Source organism: Populus trichocarpa, chromosome 1 (genome assembly GCF_000002775.5).
Source record: "Populus trichocarpa isolate Nisqually-1 chromosome 1, P.trichocarpa_v4.1, whole genome shotgun sequence".
In the NCBI taxonomy this organism is placed as follows: domain Eukaryota; kingdom Viridiplantae; phylum Streptophyta; class Magnoliopsida; order Malpighiales; family Salicaceae; genus Populus; species Populus trichocarpa.
The window spans coordinates 353,571-363,832 of NC_037285.2; the positions used below are offsets into that span (position 1 = coordinate 353,571).

Here is a 10,262-nt window from a genome sequence, read left to right on the forward strand (position 1 = left end):
ATGTAAGTATTCATTTTCTATTCTAAGTTATTGAGTTTAATTTATATTCAGGTTATTTTAATTATTTAGTTATTATTTAGTTGAATTATTGTCTATGTGGAAGTAGATTTAATTATATAGATACTCGTATAAATCTGTAATATAAATTTAGAATTCCATCTAGAACTAAATCTAGAATTCAAACCATAACTTAAAGCTACAAACTTAAATTGAAAATTTTTTTAATTGAAAAAAAAAAACACTACATGAAACACCTCAATGTGTGCTTTGCTACTCATGTGATCCACGAGTCAAGCCTGGATGCCAAAATGCCCAATTTCCGAACATGTCCTTTAAACATGTGAAGAATGCATGTGTTTCAAATGGCCTTTCTTTGTTGTTAAGATCGATAATGCAAAAGGCAATAATTACTTGCTCGTACCAATTCCCCCTCCTCTCCTTGTAAATACAAACCTTTTGATGGGGCATTTGGTCCAAGCACAGAGGCGCAGGCATTAGGAGACCCTACTGAAGCGTGTGTGTGTGTGTATATATATATATATATTAATTAATGTGAGTATTTGAATAGTTTGCACAACTTGTATAGCTTGTACAACTTAACTCATCCCACAAATCCTACTAAACTAATATTGCTAGCTGAAGAAGAGGTATATATCAGGACTTGCATATGCTTTCCCTGAAAAAAATGAAAATCTCCACCAATTGCTCCATCTATAATAATAATTCTTTGTTTTGATTCATTCTTATACATGAAAAGTCCCACAGTGTTCATGAATTTACTCTCTTCACTCTACTTTCCAATCTTATGAAGGGAGTCCTACAACTAGTTTGAGTTCCATCAATACTAAATCACCCTTTAAACTTATTTTATATTCCAAAAAAAAAAAGGAGAGAAAACGTCTAATTTAGAGTATCTAGACCATAATATTCCCTACTTATAAGTTCGTTCAAAAAATATGTAATTTAAAGCTCAAGTTTAAATTAAATTAAATTAAATTAAATATTAACTTGATTAAATCTAATTCAAATTTGAGAGATGAATTATAGGATTTGAAAAAAATATAAAATGAGATTATTTTAATAAAAATAGTTAACTTTAATTGATAAATAATATATAAATTCACTCGAAAAATCAATTACCTAAATCTTATTCCAAATCAATTTAGATAACAAGAGGCTTAAAACCTAAAACAACAGAATGTCTGTGGCTACGTGTATAAAGACAAAATACACATGAAACAGGAAATGGTTCCACTCTCGTCTACATGTGTCTGAAATCTCTCTCTTAACGTCGTGTTTGTTTCTGCATTGTTTTAAGGATTTATTTATTTTTATTTTTAATGTTATTAAATTAATTTAATATGATAATATTAAAAATAAATTTTAAAAAATAAAAAATATATTATTTTAACATATTTTATTACCATAATATTTATGATTATCCTTAACTAAACTAGAATTTTCAATTCTAACGTATTTTTTGTTTTTTTTGTAGCGGTGCTGTATTTTTTAAAATTTATTTATTTTATTTTAAATTTAATTTTTGATATTATTAAATTAATTTAATGTGATAATATTAAAAATAAATTTAAAAAAATAATAATATTTTTTTAACATATTTTATTACCATAATATTTATGATTATCCTTAACTAAACTAGAATTTCCAATTCTCTCTTAATGTAATGTTTGGTTGTTTGTTTTTTTTGTTTTTTTTTTGCAGCGGTGCTGTATTTTTTAAAATTTAAAATTTTTATTTAAAATTTAATTTTTAATATTATTAAATTAATTTAATGTGATAATATTAAAAATAAAATTTAAAAAATAAAAAAATATTATTTTAATATATTTTCATAAACCATTATTACCAGGACAACAGTGTCATCTCTAATACTCCTCTCTCTCCCTTTCACCTGTAATTTCCTTTTCACAATAACTTCAGTCTTCAGCACTGTTTCTCTCAAAACTTTGAATGGGTTTTTGTACATTCTTTTTCAAGTGATTATTCAGTTAATAACAGTCAGATTGGTGTGAAGAACAGCAGTTCATCAAATTGGTTTGTTCATTTCTTCAAGTTCTTGTGCTTAATTATCTTAACTGTGTTATTGGGTTGTCAAGAAATGGAAGTGATGATCTTTTCAATTTATGTTTCAAGGGATTGATGAGTGTTGTTAATTATGTTGCTTTATGCAGTAATTTGGTTGATTTTGAGTGATCAGGAAGCTGTATTTTATCATTATTTTTACAGTAGTTTTTTTTTTTGTGCATTTGATTAATTTGGAGTAGTTAATTGCTTCTATGCAATTGTCCAATGACATGTACAAAGCTTCAATCTTTGAACATACTCTAGGATTTAGCATTAAGATGGAGTGATTCACAATGGAAAGAATCAGACCGTAGATCATTACTGTAGCAAACAAAGTTTAACAGCCTTTAATTCCTTATTCTATGTCCTCATCTTTCTGGCCGGAAACATGGAATCTAAAGGCAGGGTGAAGTGGCTCACCTCCTTGATTATCCGATTGAAAGGAGCATCGGAGCGAATGTAACTGTTTTATTTGAGTCTTCCCCCTCAAATTATTGAATTCAAATAATGTGAAGGGAGTTTCCATAGTAGAAATGTTCATCATTTTTGCCAAATCTTTTTGTCTATGAACCTGTTATGCACGGTTTTGCTATATTGTTTGATAACTTTGTAATTGTTGGTGTTAGCTTGAACTCAAGGACTCTGTCTTTCTTATCATTGCAGTATGGAATTGGAAGGGTTATTCGATTCGCTATCAGAATGCTGGGAACAGTGGCCCTGCTCTAGTTTTAGCTCATGGTTTTGGAGCAAACAGGTAAACATCATCGACATTTTGCTTCCCATTAGCAGACAACTAATTGATATAGGTATTAAATGTACCAAATTCTCCATATTGTCATGTTTCATTTATTTTCACGTTGCCTATTGCATATACGTTTCATAAGTTTCATTCTGTTTTTAACTTGGCATGCTATGGGACTGGGTTATGTTTTATTTAGGTCAAGACTTAAACTTTCTAGTCTTGTATGTTTTTAGTATTCTAATTTTATGCCAGAACTTTTGGAAGCATGGATTCAACCTCGCTCACTGTCTTCCTATTCTTGGTTGCAAAAATCTCAAGGCATTGCCATGCATAATCTTTTCGTAGCTCAAATAACTATGTAGACCATACATGATAATATATTCATAAAAGTTTCTTAAGGTGTTTGGTATTTTGTTATTGCTTAATTCTTGATTGAATGTTCAATACACTTTTGGCTATTTATATAGTCTTACATCCTAGCCTAGCCTAAGAAGGATTCTACTTGCTGGAAAATAACTAATAAAATAATCCCAATATAATTTAAGATAGTTTTAACAAATTAAAACTCAGAACTCAAGTCAAAACCTAGAACTCCTCAACTCAGAGATCTAGTTCTGTCAGGTTGAGTTGCTGACTTCAAGGCTGTTTCTGCCACATATAAAGCTTTTTTATTCTTGACTTTCCTTCTTGTAGGACACTTCCTCTTTCTTCCTCTCCAGTTGTTGCTTGGAAACTGCCTTCTCTTGCCAACTTATTCCAGCAACAAATCCACCTCCCGCAAGGACTTCCAGCACCGACCTGCTGCTGGAAACCTCCTCCTGCTGCCGATTCTTTGCTGCTGTTTCCTCTTGATTTCTGCCGTAGCTTCTCCTGGCTGGTTCTCATCAAACCCTCCCCTTCAGAGTATGGATGTGGGATGCCATTCTTGGTTCTCTCAATGAAAGCATCAATGATGGAAACTCAAGAAGAGAAAGATAGGTTCAGAAAAGTTTCTCAAAGGTGTTTGATATTTTTCTTATTGCTTATTGCTTCTTCTTTTTTTTCTTGATGAAAGCTATTTATAGCCTTACATTATAGCCTAACTAGAATTCTGATAAAAAGAAAATTGCAACACTAATAAAAATAATCCTAATCTAAGCTAGATAACTCCTTCAGAATTCAGAATTCCTTAAGTAGAGAGCCTATTCCTGTCAGTTTCTGTTTCTGATTTCAAAATAAATTCTTCCACATCATAGAAATCCTTGGTTCTCATCAGGTTGACTGAACATTTATATGGAATTGTTGCTATGGTAACAGTTAATGCTGGCTGGTACACCTTTTCAGAGGCTAATAGGTGTCAGTATTCTTTATGTCTTGTACACAATATGGCAATAAAACTGAAGTTATGTTTCTGTTTGGTCTTGAATGTGTTTCTCTAGCATATGATGTAAGCAAAGAGGCTGAACTTATTTTACCGTGTTAGTCTGTAAACATTTAGCATAGATATAGAATAGGGAATTTGAGGTCAAAAGAGTGTTTATCATGAAGTAACTGCCAGAGAGCTGCTACCTTCGAGATTGAGAAACTGGAGTCATATTCTCATACAAGGAGCCAAATCTAGTGTATTGTAAATGTCTGAGCTAGAAAAATAACTCCTTTTTAGCTATTGCAGTCCTTTTCATTCCAGAATAGAGCTGCTATAAACCATGATTCAGAACTCGTATTATAAAAGGATTGTTTGCAATTCTGCTTTAATAGAGATACGAGCTTCTAAGATTATCTTGAAATCCGAAGGCTGCCATAGGAAAGAAAGAAATTTAACAGAATAATGCATGTCTCGTGATATACTTGGTGATGATTTTGTATTAGTTTTCTTCTCTAATCTCTTTGTTTTTGAACTTAATATGTATAGGTCATGACTGACAACTCACTTCTTCCTTGCACTGACCATTGGAAAAAAACTATCCCAGTTCTTGCAAAATCACATAAGAGTATATTCAATTGATGTCATTGGTTATGGATTCTCTCATCAAAACCTTGCGAATTTGGAGATAAATCCTTTTGTACATTTGAGACATGGGCTACTCAGCTATATGACTCCTGTGTCGATGTAGTCAAAGATGAGGCTTTCTTCCTATGCAATTCCATAGGAGGTAATCATCTTTTTGATGTTTTGGTTATGTAGATGAATCCTTTGGTTTTTCCTTGTTATTTTTAGCAAATGTTTGCTGCTTATTTTAGTTATATATGCTTGTCTGTCAGTACTTTTAGATGTCATAGCAACACAGTTTTTATTTGTCGAGAATAAATGTCTGAGCAAAAATTATATGGACTGCCATTTTAGTTAAATACAGTGAGATGAATGCTTGGAAACTCATGGTGATCATAATTTTTGCATCTTAGTTTTCCGGTCGTTATGCAGAAGTTGTTGGTCTTCAGGCTTCAGTTATAGACCCACAGATCTGTGAAGGCATTATATTGTTAATTATATCTTTGCGTTTGCTACACATTAAAAGGCAGCCATGATTTGGTAGGCCTTTTATCAGAGTCTGCTGAGGTAAACAGATATGGTTTCTTTTGTTAGTCACGAAGTTTTAAACTTGCCATCTTTAACTTTAGCTGTTTTTGCAGGAATGCTGCTTTGGGAAAAATTTGCTTCAACTCAGTTGCCACTCCAGAGTCTGTGAGAAACATTCTGTGTCTGGTGTTGTTTGGTGGCATGTTAAGTATTTTCCTTTCAAAGAACGATGTTTTTTTTCTTTTTTACTGGATGTTGGCAGAGCCCTACATGTGATATCCAAAGTAAGTTTCTCATGGAGCTTCTTAACAAATGGTGGATACTTTTACCCTTGTGCTAGAAAAGATAACCGTTTGATTATATTTGTTGATGAGCATGAAGGATTCAGCACCTCATCTTGTGAACCCCTCGTGGAGTCATTGGTAGCATGTATTGCATCATAGCAAGTGTTTCTACTGTTTGATAGTAGACATCTTCTGGGTTCTTTCTATGGTTCTATAATTACTAGTCCAATCTTCCTAACCGTGAATCGCAAGTAATTATAAAAATGTTGGGTTGACATTCAAGATGGCGTGCTGCGATTTACCAAACATCTTCTGGGTTCTTTCTATGGTTCTATAATTACTAGTCCAATCTTCCTAACCGTGAATCGCAAGTAATTATACAAATGTTGGGTTGACATTCAAGATGGCGTGCTGCGATTTACCAAACCACCAACCCGAGTTTGACATCGTGTTGTTGGTTCTTGTAAAAGTTCCTGTAGAACACTGTGGTGATGCTCATCATTTTGACTCTCTGGATCTTAAGGCTCTGATGGCCCCTGACAGCAATTCTTTGTCGGCTCCATGCCCCTAATCAATCAAAGTGGCAATCATACAAATTAGCAAAAAGATTGGCACACATGCCATGTTCAAGGTATACAAGAAGTTAAAAGAGCCGTAACAGTCACATGCCGCAATTGCCTAGCAGAGACAAATTAGAGAACATAGAAGCCAGCATCTTATTTTCTGGAACACATGACCGACATCAAATCTGCTAACAGGAGGGAAGTGGATTCTTGTTTAAAGTAAACAACCTTTTTTCTACCTTATATATCGACAACATTGAGGTTTGATTTTGACAATTGAAGTTACTTGAACTGGTTCATGAACAATCAATTATAGGAAATAGTTTTTGAGGCAGATAATTGACTAGTTTCTTTATTGACTAGTTTCTTTACTTTTAGAATACACTAGTTAGGTGCTAAGTCACGGGTTTGTTTTTTATTTTTTAAAAAATATATAATTAAAATCTAAGATTAAAGAGTGTTGAGAATGTATGCAACGACACATCCAATAATAAAAATTATAATATTAATAATAATATTTAACTTGTTTGTTTAAATTTTTATATTTTTTAATCTTTAAAAAAAATACGGTTTTTCTTCGATAGTAATAATAATTTTTTAAAATTTATTAATGATGACCCAAGAGAAATATAATAAAAACAATAATATTTATAGTACAAATAATACTATTTTTAATATGAATACTATGAATTATAATAAAACAATAATATTCATAGCACAAATAATATTATTTTTAATATTAATACTATTAATTATAATAAAAACAATAATATTTATAACATAAATAATACTATTTTTAATATTAATACTATTAATTATAATAAAAATAATAATATTGATAACACAAAGAATACTATTTTTTATATTAATATTTTTAATTATATTTAGAAACCTAAGATCCAAGAACATTGAGCCCTGACAAATGATCCAAGATGATTGGGTCCTGACGCTAGACCTAAGAGCATTGGGTCATGACGCAGGATCGAAGAGGATTAGGTCTAGACGCTAGACCCAAGAGCATTGAATTATGACGCAGGACCCATTAGCCTTGGGGATTGACGCAGGACCCAAGAGAAATATAATAAAAACAATAATATTTATAGCAGAAATAATACTATTTTTAATATTAATACTATTAATTATAATAAAAATAATAATATTTATAACACAAATATAATTATATTAATTATATTTTTGAGATGAATACTTTGAATTATAAGAAAAATAATAATATTTATAACACAAATAATTATATTAATAAACCCAATACTCAATAGAATTGGGTCCCGATGCAGGACCCAAGCGAAATGAGTCCTGACGCAGACAGAATTGGGTCCTAACGCAGGACCCAAGGCTAAGGCGTCCTGAAGACCCGCTTGCCTGGGTTTGCAGCCATGCATGTGGGTCTGGCCTTAGCGCCCAGAGTAGCCCCAGAGCCATGTGTTTGTAGCCCGGGACCTGTAAGCCCACTCGGCGTGCGGGCACCTAGGGCTTGCCAGCCCCAACGCCAGGTGTCTGCAGCCCCATCAAAATTGGAGCTGATCATTTTCTCCCAAACCATCCCTTCAATGCTATATGCATCACAGTGAAAAGACAATCCCACCCTCCCCCTGCATTCTTTCTAACTCTTTGTGGCAAGGGCAGCTCTGTCATTACACTGCTTCAATCCACAATGTTTTGTGTCTAGGTAAATAGTAATAGGGGAATTGAGCCCTTTTTTGAATTATATAAAAAAAAAATATTTATAACACAAATAATTATATTTTTGAGATGAATACTTTGAATTATAATAAAAATAACAATATTTATACCACAAATTATAATATTTTTTATATCAATACTTAGAATTATAATAAAAATAATAATATTTATAACACAAATAATAATATTTTTAATATAAATACTTTGAATTATAAGAAAAATAATAATATTTTTAACACAAATAATTATATTAGAAAAGCCAAGACCCAAAAACCTTGAGTCCTGATATAGGACACAATAGAATTGGGTCCTACAAAGGACCCAAGCGAAATGGATCCCGACGCGGGACCCAAGAGCAGTGGGTCCCGACGTCGGACCCAAGGCTAAGGCATCCTGAGCCGATCTTTAGACCCGCTCGTCTGAGCCTGCAGCCATGCACGCGGGTCTGGCCCCAGCGCCATATGTCTGCAGCCTGGGCCTACAGCCCCACTTGACGCGTGGGTGCCCAGGGCTTGACAGCCCCAGCGCTAGGTGTCTGCAACCCCACCAAAACTAGAGCTGATTATTTTCTCCCCAACCATCCATTCAATACCACATGGATCCCAGTGAAAAGACAACTCCACCCTCCCCTGCAGTTTTTCCAACTCTCTATGGCAAAGACAGCTCTGCCATTATACTGCTCCAATCCACAATGTTTTATGTCTAGGTAAATAGTGACAGGAGCACTGAGCCCTTTTAGTATATTGTATAATATAATAATTTGTTTCAGTTAACAATTGAAAACCATCAAACAAATTATATGCCAAATATTACTATATAGTAAAGCTTAAATTGGATGAATCATGTCCCTAATAGTAAAGTAAAGTAATTAAGTAACTTTATGTTGAGTAAATTATACTTTGATCCTGGTTTTGAACCTGATTATAACTTAGTCCTAAGTATTTGAAAACACATAGAACATAGTCCCTTTACTCTTGCTTGACATCCAACTATAGTTGTTTCTTCTTAAAACTCCAAGGTAAATATTTAAAAATTTAAATTATTAGATAAAAACCATGGGAGCTTGTTAAAAAAAAAAACAGCAAACAATATGTTTTAACAAGACAATATATATTAGTCAACAAGAGTCAATGGAGTACCATGATATAACCTTACATTTGTTCATCAACTAGTTTTCGGGCTAGTTAGTGTTATAAAACAGAGCAAACCAATATAATATATAGATTAATTGGAGAGAAAAAAGATATAGATATAAAAAAAAAACTTCTTTATGAAACAGTTTTGAAAGAAATTTTTATCATTTTAAAACACTTAAAAGATATATATATAAAAAAAAAAACATATTTTTTATATTTCAATTATGTACATGATCTCTTCAATCTTAAAACAATAATCTAACGTTTGTTGGTAGCCTACATCCCTTTATAAATGTGTAACAAACAGTTCCAGTATATACTACCTAGGTTGACATCCTATGTTGTTCTATCTCATATATATAAAACGAGTTCTTATAGAATCATATATAGATGGTCCCGGCCCAGATGCGACAACCACAACAGATGTAAAACTGTCCCTAACATCCTCTTTAATTAATTACACATTATGTTCTTCGATCAGCTGAACTAACACCAAATTAACCCGCAAGGAAAAGAAGGTTTTGAGCATGAAAATAGCCTTCCTTCTAGTTCAAGATTGGTCGACGATATGCGCAGAAAGGAGGTCCGAAAAGCACATATGTGTTTAGGGATCCTTATTTTCATGATCTATATATATATATATATATATATATATATATATATATATATATATATAGAGGAACAACAACACCAAACCTAGGTAGAAGAAGAAATTAATGAAATAGACTCTTAAAATATTAGGGCTAGCTTGTAGTTCACCAATAGCGTGGCCATTGCCATGATTATCAAGCAATATTCATGATATAGAGCATGCAATATCTTTCCAGTAAATCAGTGGTGGGTTTACTGTGGCCACTAAAGCAGCATCATCTTTAATGCACGCTTGGACCCTTCTTAATACCAGGCTGATCTTTTTGCTCATCGACGTTGCTTCACTATAGGTGTGGAACCCATTTCCAAGTACACCAACAAATAGCATATGTTATATTCAAGAGATTTTGCTGGCATAAGAGGATCTCACTCTCTTCTTCAATCATTTATTTTCTTATATCATCTCTTGTGCGTGTTTGTGGAGGAACAAATCAGTGATAGGCAGCCAATTAAAGATCCGATCGAGAAGCACTTAATTATTCTGTAATCATGGAAATCGATTTAAAAACATCCTTATTGGTAGATTTTTTTTTAAAAAGATTCCACTTCAATTGCATATTAAAAGAAGATTAAGAAGGGATTCTTTATATTAGTAATTAAGTA

General features: G+C 32.6%; 1 long non-coding RNA gene across 4 annotated transcripts; it reads left to right on the plus strand.

Moving 5' to 3' along the window:
• Window positions 1–1,885: 1,885 nt before the first annotated feature.
• On the plus strand, window positions 1,886–6,447 carry LOC18094285 (uncharacterized). 4 transcript variants are annotated; one of them, XR_002981275.2, is made up of 4 exons: window positions 1,886–2,055; window positions 2,749–2,839; window positions 3,521–5,363; window positions 5,438–6,447. It is a non-coding gene; the product is annotated as an uncharacterized LOC18094285 (long non-coding RNA). The 4 variants fall into 4 exon arrangements; XR_008058548.1 differs by having other exon boundaries at window positions 3,521–4,959; window positions 5,229–6,447; XR_008058547.1 differs by having other exon boundaries at window positions 3,521–3,826; window positions 4,083–6,447.
• Window positions 6,448–10,262: the final 3,815 nt, after the last annotated feature.